The sequence below is a fragment of the Stegodyphus dumicola genome, chromosome 1 (assembly GCF_044657685.1).
Source record: "Stegodyphus dumicola isolate Sdum_Otavi_A_Nest chromosome 1, ASM4465768v1".
Lineage (NCBI taxonomy): Eukaryota > Metazoa > Arthropoda > Arachnida > Araneae > Eresidae > Stegodyphus > Stegodyphus dumicola.
This window is the reverse complement of record NC_140768.1, coordinates 89050250-89067875: the sequence shown is the minus strand read 5'-3', so window position 1 is coordinate 89067875 and position 17626 is coordinate 89050250. Positions and strand designations below refer to the sequence as shown.

Below are 17626 nucleotides of genomic sequence, written 5' to 3'. Positions count from 1 at the left end.
TTATTTTTAATTGTCTACTTTGTTTTGTGTTGCTGCTGCTCATTCTGCTTTTTTTGGGGGGGGAGTAGATATAAAAATTAATTCTTGTTTTTTCTTTTTTTTCCCTCCATGTCTCTTTTTATTGTGCTAGTAAATTTCTGACTGAACTCATTTCAAGTTGAATGTGGTATTTCTTTAGCTCATGTAGAGATTCATCAAGTTTTTGCTGGTAAATTTTTGACAAAATTTCAAGTAAATGTGCCGTTTTTACTTAGTTTGCATAAAAATTGTTCTTCTTTATGCCTCTTTTGAATAGATATGTCAGTTCTTGTTTGTATTATTTAATATCTTGTTTTGCATATTAATACAGTTTATTTAACAGATTGAGATGCGAGAATATTCATTAAAACTAATGCGGGTAAGTTCTTGGCCTAACAGATTGGTAAAAGATTTTCTGATCTTAATTACTGAATTTTATTATATTCTAGGATAAAAGTCTGCTTTTTACGTGTGAAAATTTTTATTTTATCTGATTATGTGCCAAATTTGATGATTCAAGAAAAATGCCATTTCTGTGTGTAGCTAGTTCGTTGTTGCTGTTCGTCATGCAGTTCTTTTGAATATGTATCAGTTTGAAAATTTATTCATACATGTGTATTTTTCTCATCCATTTTTGCTGTGCACTTTTCCTGTGAATATTATTTTTATTTAGTCTATATAGAATTTCCTCTTTGTATTTTTTTTGAATAAGTATGATAATTAGTTCTTGTTTGTGTTATTTTAATGCCCAACAATTCACTTTCGAATGTTTGTTAATTATAGAAGCTAATTTTACTTTTTGCTTGCAGTTTTTAACTCTCTACCTTTTATCCAGACATTAATAACATCTGCCTTTTCATTTCTAAACTTAAAATATCGCAGTCGGGAAAAGGTTTCAATTTGAAAAGTAGTGGCTTTTCTAATTGCAAGAATTTCTCTTCAGAATTATAATTAACATAAGCTGTGCATTCTCTGCTGAGTATTTCATTTCTCGAAAAGTCTAGTAGACCTTTTAAATCGCAATTTTAATCTTTAATTTTTTGGATATAATTAAGAACGAATTCATTTGGAAGCAATTTAAAAAATAAAGGCATTAAAATATTTCTGTATAAGTCGGTATATTTTTAATGTTGCCGTGCAGCGTAAAAGCATCTCTACTTTCTCCCAGAAGTCTTGCTATTTTTCAGATTTCAAGGTTCTTCTGTGCCTTGTTTTGCAGATTAACATGCTTTATTTGATTGCATAGAAGTTAACTTTTCGTAAAAAGACCTTAATTATAGTATCATTATTGGTAAATTCAATGCTTAAACAGATTGGTGAAATGTTTGACCTTAACTACTGAATTCTGCTAATTATATGGGATATGTCCATAATTTAAATTTTCTCCTAGTAAATCGATCAGTTGGAACAAAATGTGAAATGAATTTATTAAAGAGTATGTCATTTGCTGTATTTATAAATTTCCAGCCATTTATAATACATTTAATAATTATTTATTTTTAGGATAAAAAAAAGTAGTAGCAGATGGTTCTACCAATTTGAATAAATATGGAATTTAGTTTTTAATAGTTTTATTTATTTCATGTAATTTATAGTATTAAAAGTATAAAGGCTATGCTCGTGGATTTTCTAGTAAAGGCAAGTTTCCAATCAATAGCAGTTTTTAGTGGTTGAGCTATGTATCCAGCATTTTTTTACTATGAAGACTAATCATACTAAAAAAATTTGAGCATTTTTTTCAAGTAAAAATTAGTATGTTATAGCTGTGCCAGTATCATTCTGCATAATGACAAAAATTCATTAAATATGTTAGTGACATTTAAGTGTTGGTTTTGATTATCATGCAATACTGAAACTAAATTCAGAATTTCATTATTGACAAAAAAAAATTTTTTTTTAATTCTGGGTATGAATGTCTGAGCATGTGTGTAAATTTTAAGTCATAAGAAACGAAATTAATTTGTTAAATTTGTTTCTTTCATTTGATTAATTCGTTAAACTTGCTGTTGTCTGAGAAAAATTTTTCTATTCAACTTTACCTTTCATTTTAGTGGCACATGTGATAATAGATTTTTAACCCCCCAAAAATGAAAATTTCCAAGTGTGGCTATAGAGAGTATGCTCAAGTTCATAAAATAACTTAGTTTTTCTTTATCATCACCTTTCTGTTCGAGAAGCTTTTCTGCAGCATACATTGACCACCCCTTTTCTATTATAAGAATACAGTCAGAAGTCTAATCTGGACGTCCATAATCCAGAATGATCTATAATCTGGACCTCAAAGCTACAAACTTTCTGCGCATGCTCGTTTAATGTATAACGAACGGTATAAGGTAAGCTAAAATTATCTTATTCAGTTAATGTTGCAGATTGCGTTGTTCCTTAATCTTCTAATTGGATCTGGCTTATTTTTTGCGGACTGTTGGAGCAATTTTATAAAAGTAAGCTTGAACTTTAGTTTATGTCAAAAAGAATTTCCGATTCTGGAGCTGCCAAAGGATCTACAAAGCAAAAGCATATTTCGATGTCCATCAAACAAAAAGTGGAATTGCTGCAAAAAATGGATAAAGGCATATCCTTTGTTTCTCTAACCATTCCGAAATTTGTTTATTAATTTCATGCTGCTCTGCGGGGGAAACGTCACGGCACGCAATGAATTGGAAGTTGATCTGTCAGCGCTATCCTTATTTTCAGGGCAGATGTTTTTATTTTATTTGGCTTATAATTCCTTACTAAATGTAGTATTTCATCTTGATGTACTCCTTTGATACTCTCTTTGATATGATTTAAATCAAATTCCTTGTCATTATAAATATCATGAATACACATCAAATAGTTTTCTGGTTGCATTTTTCTAATTTTTTGTTTCCTAATTTCTAGTAGAAACAAAGACACAAAATTCACAAATTATTACCGAGATTGATCAGAAATAGTAAATGTTATAGAGTTTAAATTAAATCAAAATGAACCTTGAAAAAGTTGCAAATATTAGGTTATATAAACCTATTCTATAAGTTGCAAATATAAACCTATTCTAGACTATTGTCCAGATTTCGACAAACATGTAAATTTTACTTCATAAATGGAGGGGACAAATGACCAGCCTAAAGACTTTTCTCATTAGGGAACAGTAAAGGAGGGGGTAAATGTGTTTTAGATTGCACCGTCCTAAAGGTTATACAGTCAAAAGTCGTTAATTCGGACACCCATAATCCGGACCTCAAAGCTACAAACTTTCTGCGCATGTGTTGCGTTTATGCATGCGTGTAAGACCTTTACGCCTGCGAACATGCGTGTGCGCATGTGCATAATATGTTTTCGCATGCATGTTTAGTGTATAATGGACGGTATAGGCTAAGCTAAAATTATCTAATTCAATTAATGTTGCAGATTGCGTTGTTCCTTAATCTTCAAATTGGATCCAGCTTATTATTTTTTTGCAGACTGTTAGAGCAATTTTATAAAAGTAAGCTTGAACTTTCGATTATGTCAAATAGAATTTCCGATATATATTTACTAATATGTAAGGGATCTACAAAGCGAAAGTATGTTTTGAAGTCCATTAAACAAAAAGTGGAATTACTGCAAAAAATGGATAAAGGCACATCCTTTGATTCTCTAATCATTCCGAAATCTGTTTATCAATTTCACGCTGCTCTGCGGGGAAGGGGACGACGTGGCGCACAATGAATTGGAAGTTGATCTGTCAGTACTATCCTTATCTTCAGGCCAGATGTTTTTATTTTATTTGGCTTATAATTCCTTACTAAATGTAGTATTTCATCTCGATGTTCTCCGTCTTTGATATGATTTAAATCAAATTCCTCGTCATTGTAATTCGCTTCTGATAGTGAAGAAAGTGACACAGAGGTTATTGAAAACGAAAAAATTTCAATTGACAAATTAGTCGGCATTCTCGACACAGCAATTGTAGGACTTGAGCAGCAGAACTTTGTAACTGAACAAGAAATTATGCCTGTTTATAGAATTAAAGAGAAAGTATTATCACATAAATTGAAGCAACTTAAACAACTTACATTAAAAGAAATGTTTAATAAAATAAACAAATAAATATTAAGCTTTTTTTTTTTTTTTGTAAATTTTGATACCCTTTAGATCATAATTGTTCTTTATTTCATAAATTACGGTTTTATATTTTTAATTTTATAATTTCTACATGCCATCTTACCAGATTTAAACTGAGGATCTATAATCCGGAAAAATCGATAATCGGGAATCGCCGAAGTCACGACAAGTTCGGATTAATGACTTTTGACTGTATTATGAAAATTTAAACCCGGTTTTAGAAGTTTTTAAATCGATAATCCGGAATCGCCGAAGTCACGACGAGTTCGGATTAATGCCTTTTGACTGTATTATGAAAATTTAAACACAGTTTTAGAAGTTTAAAAAAAAAAAATCAGGAAACAATTCCCAGATCTCCGAATTTAAATTATTTTATAGAAATTGATCTTAAAATTAGCAAAATGTTGATTAAGTTGCCAAATTTAGAACTGTTTAATAAAAGAATTCTCATCCCAAAAAGCGAAAAGTTATTTAGGAGCTCTCCACTACAAAAAATGAAATAATTTCAAAATGCTATGTTTCACTACTTGCCCACAAACTCATGTTTCAAACTGTTTGTATTAGAAAAAGGAACAAATTTATAACCCATGAACCCAGTCTAAAGATAGCCATATTTGTCACTAAAACTATTCCTCTAAAATGCTTAATTCACACTCAGAATCGCACTTGTAAAAACAGAGAGAAATTTCAGATGATTAAAATTAAGGGCCTTCTCCCGATTTTGGCAGAAATTAAGGACCAAAAATGAATTAAAAAAAAAAAACTCAGGACTTTTAAGGACCGTACGAACCCTTTGTTAACTTAAGGATACTACTTACTGACTGAATATTAATCTAATTTTTACTTATTTATCATTAATTTAGCTTAATTAGTAATATTTTTATTCTCTCAATATGCAATTTAATTTTAATTATACATTATTTAATAATCATGCAAAATGTGATTTACTGTTTTTAGTTAATTTTTTATCTAGCGGAACTAAAACTGGTTGTTTTAATCATTTATTTTTTCCTCTATTTTATTCATGTTCAGATTTAAAAACAGTATTATCTAAGAAATTAAAAAAATGACTAAAAGTTAGATCGCATACTACCTGATTACCCACTTTTTCTAAAAGTAGGATCTCATAACTTTGAAAATAATCCACTGCTTCTGTAGAAGGCAGGTCTTGAAATTTTAATAATTTTTACCAAAATACATGAGAAACATACAGCAATAACAGTTAATTTCTATATCTGTCCACAAAAACAAAATGTGGCTTACAATTAACTGGGATTACATCAAATAAAAATGTGGATATTAGGAGTATGTCATTATGTCACCCTTACCGATAACTAGTGTGAAATCATATTGCTTGGTGATAGTTTCGCTATCATTGTGATAATATGCAAGTACCCTCTGACTATCCACATTCCAGTTTCAAGTTTCAGTCCCTCCTTTTTAAAGCATTTCCTAATACACATGCAATAATAAATAACTCATACATGCATATACCACACATGTATTCAAATCCCTGCAGATTTGCATATTTTATATTTAACAATCATTTCACGACACAATATCAATCGGTTTAAAAAAAAATAAGCACTGACTACACAGGTTTTTTTTCTACCTAATTAAATTTTCTGTTTTTCATAAAACACTTTTTTTATTACTATTTTTGAACAGAATACTACCTATGAAAGAAATGCTTTTCATCAATTCACAAGGCCACATTCACTGAGCTGGTGAAACATCAGTGAATGTGCTTATTCACTGAGCTGGTGACACATCAGTGAATGTGCTTATTCACAGCACATTCACTGAGCTGGTGACTTTTTGTGGAAATGCTATATTTAAAATGTATTTCATGCTGAGAAACAGTTATTTATTAAAAAGACAGACATTCATTTTGGCTGTTCAAAACGAATATAGAATTTTAAAACTTATTAAAATACTCTCGCATGTTGTTAAGCATAAAAAAATCACGGTATTTACATCAACCAATGGAACTGCATTTCATTCACGGCACTATCATAATCCTTTTAATATTTTCATCTTCAGAAATGTAACATACAGCGGCTCCCAAAAGTGTTTGTACACTTACGATTTTCACTGAAATAGGGCTGTATCCAATAATTAAAAGTAAACTTTCTGAATGAGATTTTAATAATAAGATCTATAATCTATTTGTAACAAAATTATATGAAATATTGGTTAATCTTTGGATTATGGTAACTTGGCGATTTTTTGGCGATCAACCCTGCTAGTTTTCTTTTTAGACACCATTTTGTTTTCACGAAGTAAAGGCATGTTTTTTTTTTTTTTTTTTTACTCAACATTTTTTTCCAACAATCTGCTAGCCGAATTATGCTTATGCTAGAACTTTTATGGAACAAAAGTGCTTAATAATGACGAAGATTAGGTGCGAAATTGGGAGAAAGTGCAGAATCGCCCACTGCTTGCCGCGTTTTTAAGAACTGCACATACAGTACCATATCCATGTACACGTCGACCTATTTTCACTTAAAAAAATATATCAGAATTGCACAAAAATGGCATTGCGCACACTCTTGACTTTATCCAAGGACTCTGCTAAAGTCCTAGCTAGTAACCTTTATCACCTTACCAAAATGTCGCCAAACTACCTGTTAACATATTACAAAGCCGAAATATTTTTTAAATATGGCGAAACTTTATTTTTAAGATATTAAAAATCAAAAAATGGCAAACATTTTATCTCACAAAAGTCTTCGTACACTAAAATATTTTTGGATAAAATCAAAATTAGAATTATCGTTTGCCACTTTTTTTAATTTTTGCATTGTGGTGGCATTTAAGAAATCGTTTGCTTTAATTTTTTTATTTTTTACTTCATAATATTCTATTTATTATTGAAAAATAAGTCATAAACAAATTACAAACAGCATTCGAAAATTGATCATTTTTCACCATAGTAGTGGTAAATCAATTCGAAATATCGCTAAATTAGTTAATTTATCCCATTCTACAGTGCAGTATATGATAAAACGCTTTAGAAGAAAATCAGATTGAAAGAAGGTAAAAAAAGGTCGACCGAGAACGTTAACTAAACGTGATGAGAGATTTATTATTAGAAAATTTGTGAAAAACCCACGTTTGAGTTCTGCAGAATTAATGCAAAGTTTTCTATTTCAATTTCACCTGAAACTGTTCAACAAGTTCTCAGAGAAGCTGGATCACATGGGCGTTCTGCCCATAAAAGAATTTTTGTTATTGAGAAAAACAGAAAGCTCAGGCTTTCATTCGCAAAATCAATGATAAATACAATCGAAATGTACTGGAATAATGTCCTATTTGCTGACAAAAGCAAATTTAACATTTTTGGTTCCAATGGTTGAATAACTGCATGGAGAAGAAAAAATGAGGAACTTCATTCTAAGAACTTAGTTGGAACAGTTAAGTATGGCAGTGGAGGTGTTCTTGTGGGGGGGGGGGGGAGTGGATGGTAATTTGGTATTTATTGATGGCATAATAAGTCATTCTCTTTATTTAAATATTTTAAGGGACAATTTAAAATTATCAGCCCAAAATTTAGTTATTGGAAACAACTTTATTTTTAATCATGATAACGATCCTAAGCATATGGCTCTCATCGTTCGCCTGTGGTGTCTCTATAATTGTCCACAGGTTTTGAAAACACCACCTCAGTCGCCAGATTTAAACCCCACAGAACACATTTGGAAAGAAGTGGAGGTTAGAGTATAGAAACACGACATCCAAACGAAAAGCGAACTAAAAACAGTCATAATGAAAGAACGGATGAACATTGATACAGAAATTACAAAAAAACTAGTAAAATTTATTCCCATACGTTTAAAAGCTGTTGTGGATGCTAAAGGATATCCTATTAAATATTAATTTAATGAAAATATTTACTAATATGTCAAGATTTTTTTGAAATGTACGAAGACTTTTGTGAGATAAAATGTTTGTTATTTTTTTAATATTAATTTCTTAAAAAAAAAGTTTTGCTACATTTTAAAAATATTTCATGTAACTTTGTTACGAATAGATTATAGATCCTATTATTAAAATCTCATTCAGAAAGTTTACATTTAATTAATGGATAGAGCCCTATTTCAATGAAAATCATAAGTGTACTAACACTTCTGGGAGCCACTGTATATATCATGTCACTGTTTTGAACAATAACAGCACTTCACAGATAAAATTTCGAATAATACTTCAATTTTTGTAAAACCACGTTACAATATAGGTTGGATTAAATATCACGATTTAAAGAGCCCTCTAAAAGAAGTATGATTACTCATTCAGAAAACCTAAAAGGATGGTACTTATAATTCACACCATTTAATTAAAAGCGCACACATTTATTAAATGTAACGTTCTATTTAATCATCAGAGATTTCTATTAAATAGAACATTTCTGCCTCTTTAATTGCAGTGTGAGTGAAGTTCTATGCATACGAGAATTCAAAATTTCATCTAACTTCCCGCCAATTCTAAAATATATTTCTTAGAAATTATTAACTTAAGTAATATGAATAGTAAAGTATTATGAATAGCACGTCTGTTTTAAAAGATCATAAAATACGAAAACAATCTTACTTTGGTTCACTTATCTCACACGACGCACACTTTAGAAAACGCAAATAACAAACACCACATTTTATCACGATATTGTTGAACAACTTAACATAGGAATTCGTTGTTGACAGGTTATCTTCACGAGAAAAAAGGGGGAAAAAATGGGAGGAGTTACGAGATTCTCTGGGTTGCATGAAGATCTACTAATAACTTTCTCGCCAAGTAATTTGGCGTCATTGGCTCATTCTTATTTCTGGAACTGTGGTTGAAGAGTGGTCTGTTTTTGATCCGTAAGTATGCTAAAATTCTATCGTAAATTTTTAATACCTTGTTTTCCAAATTTACACATTTTGCTTGATTAATTTGAAGTTGTTTGGTTTTAGATGTGCGCAGTGGCAAATTTCAGATCATTCGTCAAATACCCAAGGTTTCTATTTCTCTGGTAAGTGTTTGCTTTATATCTTATATTTATTATTAAATATGAAAAGTAGTTTTTGCATGCTTATATTTTTTCATGCTCATTTTCTGTTTTATGTGCTGGTAGATTTCTGGCCGATTACCGTGTTTTTAGATAAATGCGCCATTTTCATTTAGGTCGTGTAGAGATTACTGTTTCCATTTTTTTTAAGTAACCACGAAAATTCTAACACATGTAAAAGCTTTACTAGTAAACTTTTGATTGAGGATATTTCAAGTAAATGTGCCATTTTTACTGAATTTGTGTAGAAGTTGCTCTTCGTTATGCCTTTTTTGAGCCAATATGTTAATTAGTTGTATTATTTTAATGTGTTGTTTTGCAGATTAGTGCAGTTTATTTGACAGATGTGTAATGCTGTTTGTTGAAAAATGCATTAGAACCAATGATGGTAAGAGCTTGGCCTAGCAAATTGGTAAAATATTACCTGCTCTTAATTACTGAATCATATTGTAGGATAAAATCTGCTGTTTATGTATGAAAATTTGTACTTTATCTCTGATTATTTGGAATTTCATTATTAATGATCGATTCATTAAAATTATTTTTAATTGTCTACTTTGTTTTGTGTTGCTGCTGCTCATTCTGCTTTTTTTGGGGGGGGGAGTAGATATAAAAATTAATTCTTGTTTTTTCTTTTTTTTCCCTCCATGTCTCTTTTTATTGTGCTAGTAAATTTCTGACTGAACTCATTTCAAGTTGAATGTGGTATTTCTTTAGCTCATGTAGAGATTCATCAAGTTTTTGCTGGTAAATTTTTGACAAAATTTCAAGTAAATGTGCCGTTTTTACTTAGTTTGCATAAAAATTGTTCTTCTTTATGCCTCTTTTGAATAGATATGTCAGTTCTTGTTTGTATTATTTAATATCTTGTTTTGCATATTAATACAGTTTATTTAACAGATTGAGATGCGAGAATATTCATTAAAACTAATGCGGGTAAGTTCTTGGCCTAACAGATTGGTAAAAGATTTTCTGATCTTAATTACTGAATTTTATTATATTCTAGGATAAAAGTCTGCTTTTTACGTGTGAAAATTTTTATTTTATCTGATTATGTGCCAAATTTGATGATTCAAGAAAAATGCCATTTCTGTGTGTAGCTAGTTCGTTGTTGCTGTTCGTCATGCAGTTCTTTTGAATATGTATCAGTTTGAAAATTTATTCATACATGTGTATTTTTCTCATCCATTTTTGCTGTGCACTTTTCCTGTGAATATTATTTTTATTTAGTCTATATAGAATTTCCTCTTTGTATTTTTTTTGAATAAGTATGATAATTAGTTCTTGTTTGTGTTATTTTAATGCCCAACAATTCACTTTCGAATGTTTGTTAATTATAGAAGCTAATTTTACTTTTTGCTTGCAGTTTTTAACTCTCTACCTTTTATCCAGACATTAATAACATCTGCCTTTTCATTTCTAAACTTAAAATATCGCAGTCGGGAAAAGGTTTCAATTTGAAAAGTAGTGGCTTTTCTAATTGCAAGAATTTCTCTTCAGAATTATAATTAACATAAGCTGTGCATTCTCTGCTGAGTATTTCATTTCTCGAAAAGTCTAGTAGACCTTTTAAATCGCAATTTTAATCTTTAATTTTTTGGATATAATTAAGAACGAATTCATTTGGAAGCAATTTAAAAAATAAAGGCATTAAAATATTTCTGTATAAGTCGGTATATTTTTAATGTTGCCGTGCAGCGTAAAAGCATCTCTACTTTCTCCCAGAAGTCTTGCTATTTTTCAGATTTCAAGGTTCTTCTGTGCCTTGTTTTGCAGATTAACATGCTTTATTTGATTGCATAGAAGTTAACTTTTCGTAAAAAGACCTTAATTATAGTATCATTATTGGTAAATTCAATGCTTAAACAGATTGGTGAAATGTTTGACCTTAACTACTGAATTCTGCTAATTATATGGGATATGTCCATAATTTAAATTTTCTCCTAGTAAATCGATCAGTTGGAACAAAATGTGAAATGAATTTATTAAAGAGTATGTCATTTGCTGTATTTATAAATTTCCAGCCATTTATAATACATTTAATAATTATTTATTTTTAGGATAAAAAAAAGTAGTAGCAGATGGTTCTACCAATTTGAATAAATATGGAATTTAGTTTTTAATAGTTTTATTTATTTCATGTAATTTATAGTATTAAAAGTATAAAGGCTATGCTCGTGGATTTTCTAGTAAAGGCAAGTTTCCAATCAATAGCAGTTTTTAGTGGTTGAGCTATGTATCCAGCATTTTTTTACTATGAAGACTAATCATACTAAAAAAATTTGAGCATTTTTTTCAAGTAAAAATTAGTATGTTATAGCTGTGCCAGTATCATTCTGCATAATGACAAAAATTCATTAAATATGTTAGTGACATTTAAGTGTTGGTTTTGATTATCATGCAATACTGAAACTAAATTCAGAATTTCATTATTGACAAAAAAAAATTTTTTTTTAATTCTGGGTATGAATGTCTGAGCATGTGTGTAAATTTTAAGTCATAAGAAACGAAATTAATTTGTTAAATTTGTTTCTTTCATTTGATTAATTCGTTAAACTTGCTGTTGTCTGAGAAAAATTTTTCTATTCAACTTTACCTTTCATTTTAGTGGCACATGTGATAATAGATTTTTAACCCCCCAAAAATGAAAATTTCCAAGTGTGGCTATAGAGAGTATGCTCAAGTTCATAAAATAACTTAGTTTTTCTTTATCATCACCTTTCTGTTCGAGAAGCTTTTCTGCAGCATACATTGACCACCCCTTTTCTATTATAAGAATACAGTCAGAAGTCTAATCTGGACGTCCATAATCCAGAATGATCTATAATCTGGACCTCAAAGCTACAAACTTTCTGCGCATGCTCGTTTAATGTATAACGAACGGTATAAGGTAAGCTAAAATTATCTTATTCAGTTAATGTTGCAGATTGCGTTGTTCCTTAATCTTCTAATTGGATCTGGCTTATTTTTTGCGGACTGTTGGAGCAATTTTATAAAAGTAAGCTTGAACTTTAGTTTATGTCAAAAAGAATTTCCGATTCTGGAGCTGCCAAAGGATCTACAAAGCGAAAGCATGTTTTGATGTCCATCAAACAAAAAGTGGAATTGCTGCAAAAAATGTATAAAGGCATATCCTTTGTTTCTCTAACCTTTCCAAAATCTGTTTATCAATTTTACAGTGCTCTGCGGGGGAAGGAACATCACGGCGCACAATGAACTGGAAGTTGATCTGTTAGCACTATCCTTATATTCAGGGCAGATGTTTTTATTTTATTCGGCTTGTAATTCCTTGCTAAATGTAGTATTTCATCTCAATGAACTCCGTTTTTGATATGATTTAAATCAAATTTCTCGTCATTATATTACGGATACACATCAAATAGTTTTCTGATTGCAATTTTCTAATTTCGACTATGCGTAATGTATTCTTTACGCATGCATGCGTTGAAAGAAATGTTTAATAAAGTAAACAAATAAATATTAAGTTTTTTTTTTTTTTTTTTTTTTTTTTTTTTGTATATTTTGATATCCTTTAGATCATAATTGCTCTTTATTTCATAAATTATGTTTTCAAATTTTTAATTTTATGTTTTCTGCATGCCATCTTACCAGATTTAAATTGATGATCTGTAATCCGGAAGTCCCAACGAGTCCGGATTAAAGACTTTTGAGTGTAGTAATTTTAGAAATTTATCTGCATGTCTCCTGTGGACTTTCATTTAATAGATAACTAAAGCCAGTATGGAAATTAGGACATTTTTTATATTGAAGAATAATTCATTGCTGCCTACTCTTTTTTTTTAAATTTTTAGTCTTAACAAAGGAAAATGTTTCTCAGAAATAAATGGAATGTATTTAATTAAACTTAAATTAGGCAAATTCCATTCCCTCAATCTCTAATGATTTTCAAAATTTTTAAATTCTATTTCATTTGAATTGTACTTTTTCTTGTTACATTTTATTAAATTTCATTTGGTCAGAGTTGTCTTAATCTGTAGTCATTTCTAAATTTTTATATAAAGATTTAAAAAATGGAATTAGCCAGAGAATATAAGAATTAAATGTTAATATATTTTACAACAGAATTGAGTTTCAAATAGTTCAATAATCTAGTCCATGTAAATTTGAACTGAATTTTAATTTGATTTTTCTATTAATTCATTACATTTATTTAGGCGCCTAGAATGTGAACATGGTAAATAAAATGGCAAGTACCCATTCCTCAGTATATTTTGGTGGGGAAAAACTTCTGAAATTTATGTTCAGTTTGTAGTAATATTATTCAGTTAACTTCATATTTGTTTAGGAATTTCACAGGGTGGGTGATCTTCTGTGCAAGATACTGAGAAAATTTTGATATTCTTTATGCTAAGAATAATTTCAAGAATTAATAAATTTCAGTTTTTTTATATGATAGATTGATTATTCAAAGTAATATACACCAAGGTCACCTTGGATGATCAAGAGCTTGTATCATACATGCATATTAACTGTTATAGGATAGCTATGGACTTTGGTCCTTCAAATAGTTTTATTAATATATATACAGTATTCAAAGAACTACAAAAGGGTGGAATGTAGTGAATAAAACATTTTTGCTTCTGATAGAAGTGTACAACTGACTGAAAAATGTAACAGCCATCGTTAAAATTCAACATCATTTGAAAGATCTTTCTTAAGTATAGTACATATTTTTAAAAAGTGAAACTGTATACAGTCAAAAGTCGTTAATTCAGACACCCATAATCCGGAATGATATATAATCTGGACCTCAAAGCTAAAAACTTTCTGTGCACAAGCCGCGTTGGCACATGCGCACAGGCGTTTTACATGTGCGCGTAAGACCTTGACTACTGCGCATATGCGTGTGCGCAAGTGCAGAATACGTTTTCGCCTGCGTGTTTAATGTATAACGGACGGTGTAAGCTAAAATTATCTAATTATCTATTTCAGTTAATGATTGCGTTGTTCCTTAATCTTCGAATTGGATCCCGCTTATTATTTTTTGCAGACTGTAAGAGCAATTTTATAAAAGTAAACTTGAACTTTCGATTATGTCAAATAGAATTTCCGATGCTGGAACTTCCAAAGGATCTACAAAACCAAAGTATGTTTCGATGTCCAACAAACAAAAAGTGGAATTGCTGCAAAAAATGGATAAAGACATGAAGAATGTGACAGAGAGGTTAGTGAAAACGAAAAAATTTCGATTGACAAGTTAGTCGGCATTCTCGGCACAGCAATTAACGGGACTTGAACAGCGGAACTTTGTAACTGAACAAGAAATTATGTCAGTTTATAGAATTAAAGAGAAAGTATTATCACATAAAACGAAGCAACCTAAACAACTTACATTGAAAGAAATGTTTAATAAAGTAAACAAATAAATATTAATTTTTTTTTTTTTTTTTTTTGTAAATTTTGATACCCTTTGTAATAATTATCATAATTGTTCTTTATTTCATAAATTACAGTTTCATATTTTTAATTTTAGAATTTCTGCATGCCATCTTACGAGATTTAAACTGATGATCTATAATCCGGAATCGGCGAAGTCCCGATGAGTCCGGATTAACGACTTTTGACTGTATATGAATTTCTGGAATAATGTAACATATTAAAAGAAGATAAATTATGTATTGAAGTGAATTATGCATTCAGTATTTCAATGAATTTTCCATTTTATACATTCTTAAATCAATATAAGAATTATCAGTATTTTTAAAATCATTAGTGTAGTTGTTTTAGGAAAACTTTGGTTTAAATTCAGGCTTAGATACTAAGAGTTCTGTTTTATGAAGCAAAAGTATCTAATATTTGTTTTGCAATTAAGTTGAGCTCAAATCATTAAATGTGAATGACATAATAGAAAAAAAAATCAGAGTTATTTTAATGACTGTGATGATGATATGTTATCTCTTATCACAGGAAAATACTTGGTATTTTATTTCAAGAAAAAAAAACCAGCTGGGATGTTCTGTGGAGCAAGGTTTTTAAATTTTTAAATCCTGTTCCTAGAGCAGACTTGCTAGTTCTTGGTTGTAGGTAAAGTTGTTCAAATGGTATTTTAAGAACCTGAGGCTTAAAAAAAGCGGGGAATAAATAAAGGTTTATTTTTTTATAGAAAAATTCATTTATATTTCAGTAGTAGTTATTGTATGGCTATTCAATTTCTTCACTAAAACATTCTTCAGTACTTACATATTATCTCATCGACTGTAAAAGTTAGGGAGATGCTACCAAATTTCTGTTAGTTGTTCCTGTGGAACTCTGAAAACCTGACGCATCTTTATTTAACAAAAAATCAGTGTTCAACCTGCTTTGTAAAAAAGCTTTCATCAATTTCTATTAGTTTGTTTTGCCTTCCTGATTTTACTTGAAGCTCTGTTTAGAATGCTATGAGTGCAGACTTTCTGCAGGTAGTTTACTGTTTTGTTGAACATATTGTTATGTCAGATTTCATAACTTTGAAAGCAATCTGCTGCTTGCTGTTCTGTAGAAATGTTTCCTAATTAAATTTTTTTTAGCTTAAAATCTTACTGCATTCTGTCAGGGTCGAATTTATGTATAAGCTACACGAGCTATAGCTGAGAGCTCCACTTTCTTGGGGGGGGGGGCCCAAAAATTAAGATATAGTATAAATAATATTAAAATATATTACAGTACAAAGTCCATTATCCGGAATGATCCATAATCCCGACCTCAAAGCCACAAACTTACGCATGCGCTTAAAGCCAGTAAAGCGTTTACCCACGCACAACTTCCGATAGCGAAGAAAGTAACAAAGAACGTTATTGAAAATGAAAAAATTTCGATTGACAAGTTAGTCGGTATTCTCGACACAGCAATTAAACAATGGCAGGACTTAAACAATGGAACTTTGTGTCTGAACAAGAAGTTATGTCTGTTTATAGAATTATAGAGAAAGTATTAGCACAAAAAAATGAAGCAACTTAAACAACTTACATTGAAAGAAATGTTTAATAAAGTAAACAAATAAATATTAAGCTTATTCTTTTTGTAAATTTTGATATGGATTAGATCATAATTGCTCTTTATTCCATAAATTATGGTTTCATATTTTTAATTGTATAATTTCTGCATGCCATCATACCAGATTTAAATTGATGATCTATAATCCGGAATAACCAAAGTCCCGATGAGTCCAGATTAGAGATTTTGTACTGTATAACAGACTTATAAAGGGCCCCATATCTCAAATAGCTTAGGACCTTATTAAGTCTAAATATGGTTCTGCATACTGTTAAGCACAAAGTTGGAAGCAAAATGGTTTGTATATTTCTCGCTGCTCCTGGAATGGGAAATTTACTTTTGTAGGGTTTTTTTTTTTTTTTTTTTTAAATTTTAAACAGCTTTCCTGTATTTTCTTGTTTCCCACCTACAACTCCCTACCAAAATGATTTTTCAAAATCCCGTTTTATATAAACGAGGTGGAACCAGTATTTAATAAGAAGTCTCAGGAACGACCACATCAATTTTTTTTCTTCTACTTTCTAGTTACTTCCGTGGAAGAGCTTAGTAATGCGTGTCTTCTTTTCTGGCCACGTCATTGCTTTACGCTAAATCTTACTACGTTCAGCCGTATTGTTACGTGCCTGTTTGTATTCATCAGTGAGGTTTAATTAAGGGCCAACTCTATTAGTTATTTCTGTACAGCTTTTTCTAGTTTTTAGTTAGTTAGCATTAGTTTCTTATTTTCTATCTTAAGTTAAAGCCCAAGTGGAGACTTCATGTAAGCCCAGGATTGGCCAACTGTAAATGGTCTCAAGTTAAATAAAAGGATATTTAAACCCTACTTTGGACTTGTCGCTCTAGACTTTTAGAAGTCAATGAATAGTCGCTACACAATTCTCAAGTATTCTAGATACCAAGGGCAACCAATTTTACTAGAATCTTGTATCATTTATAGTGTAAAATTTTTGAAAGCATCTGCAAGAAAATTGGAATGCAAAATACATTCATGTTTTATCAGGATAATGATTCTAAACATGCAGCCCTAAATGTTCACATGTGGTTTTAACTGTCCAGAAGTTATCACAACTTCTTCCTTCATTTAGTCTTCAGACTTAAATCAAATTGAACATGTATTGAGTGAGTTGGAGAAAAGAATAAGTAAAGTAACATTTCTTCAAAAGTTCTATTTAAAGCTATTCTTGTGAAGGAATGGAACAACAGTTACTCAAAAAATATAGATAAATGCATGTGAAAAGTGTAACTTTAGCTAAAAGATATCTAACCATTATGAGTATTGAATGTCCCATTATTTTATTAATTTATTTTATTTTTTTATTGACTCTTTCTTCAAAGTATTCGAATACTTATATGAGTTCATTTTCAAAACATTTTGAATATCTTTTCTTAACCAAAAACGCTCAGACCTTTTTTTTTTTTTTTTTTTTTTTTTTTTCAAAATAAGGAAAAATAGTACATGTGAAAGAAAAGACATTTTACTGA

General features: G+C 30.1%; 1 long non-coding RNA gene across 1 annotated transcript; it reads left to right on the top strand.

Moving 5' to 3' along the window:
* The first annotated feature begins 8991 nt into the window (after nt 1-8991).
* LOC146999145 (uncharacterized) lies at nt 8992-15118 on the top strand. Its single transcript, XR_015041422.1, has 2 exons — nt 8992-9115; nt 14646-15118. It is a non-coding gene; the product is annotated as an uncharacterized LOC146999145 (long non-coding RNA).
* The last annotated feature ends 2508 nt before the right edge of the window (nt 15119-17626 follow it).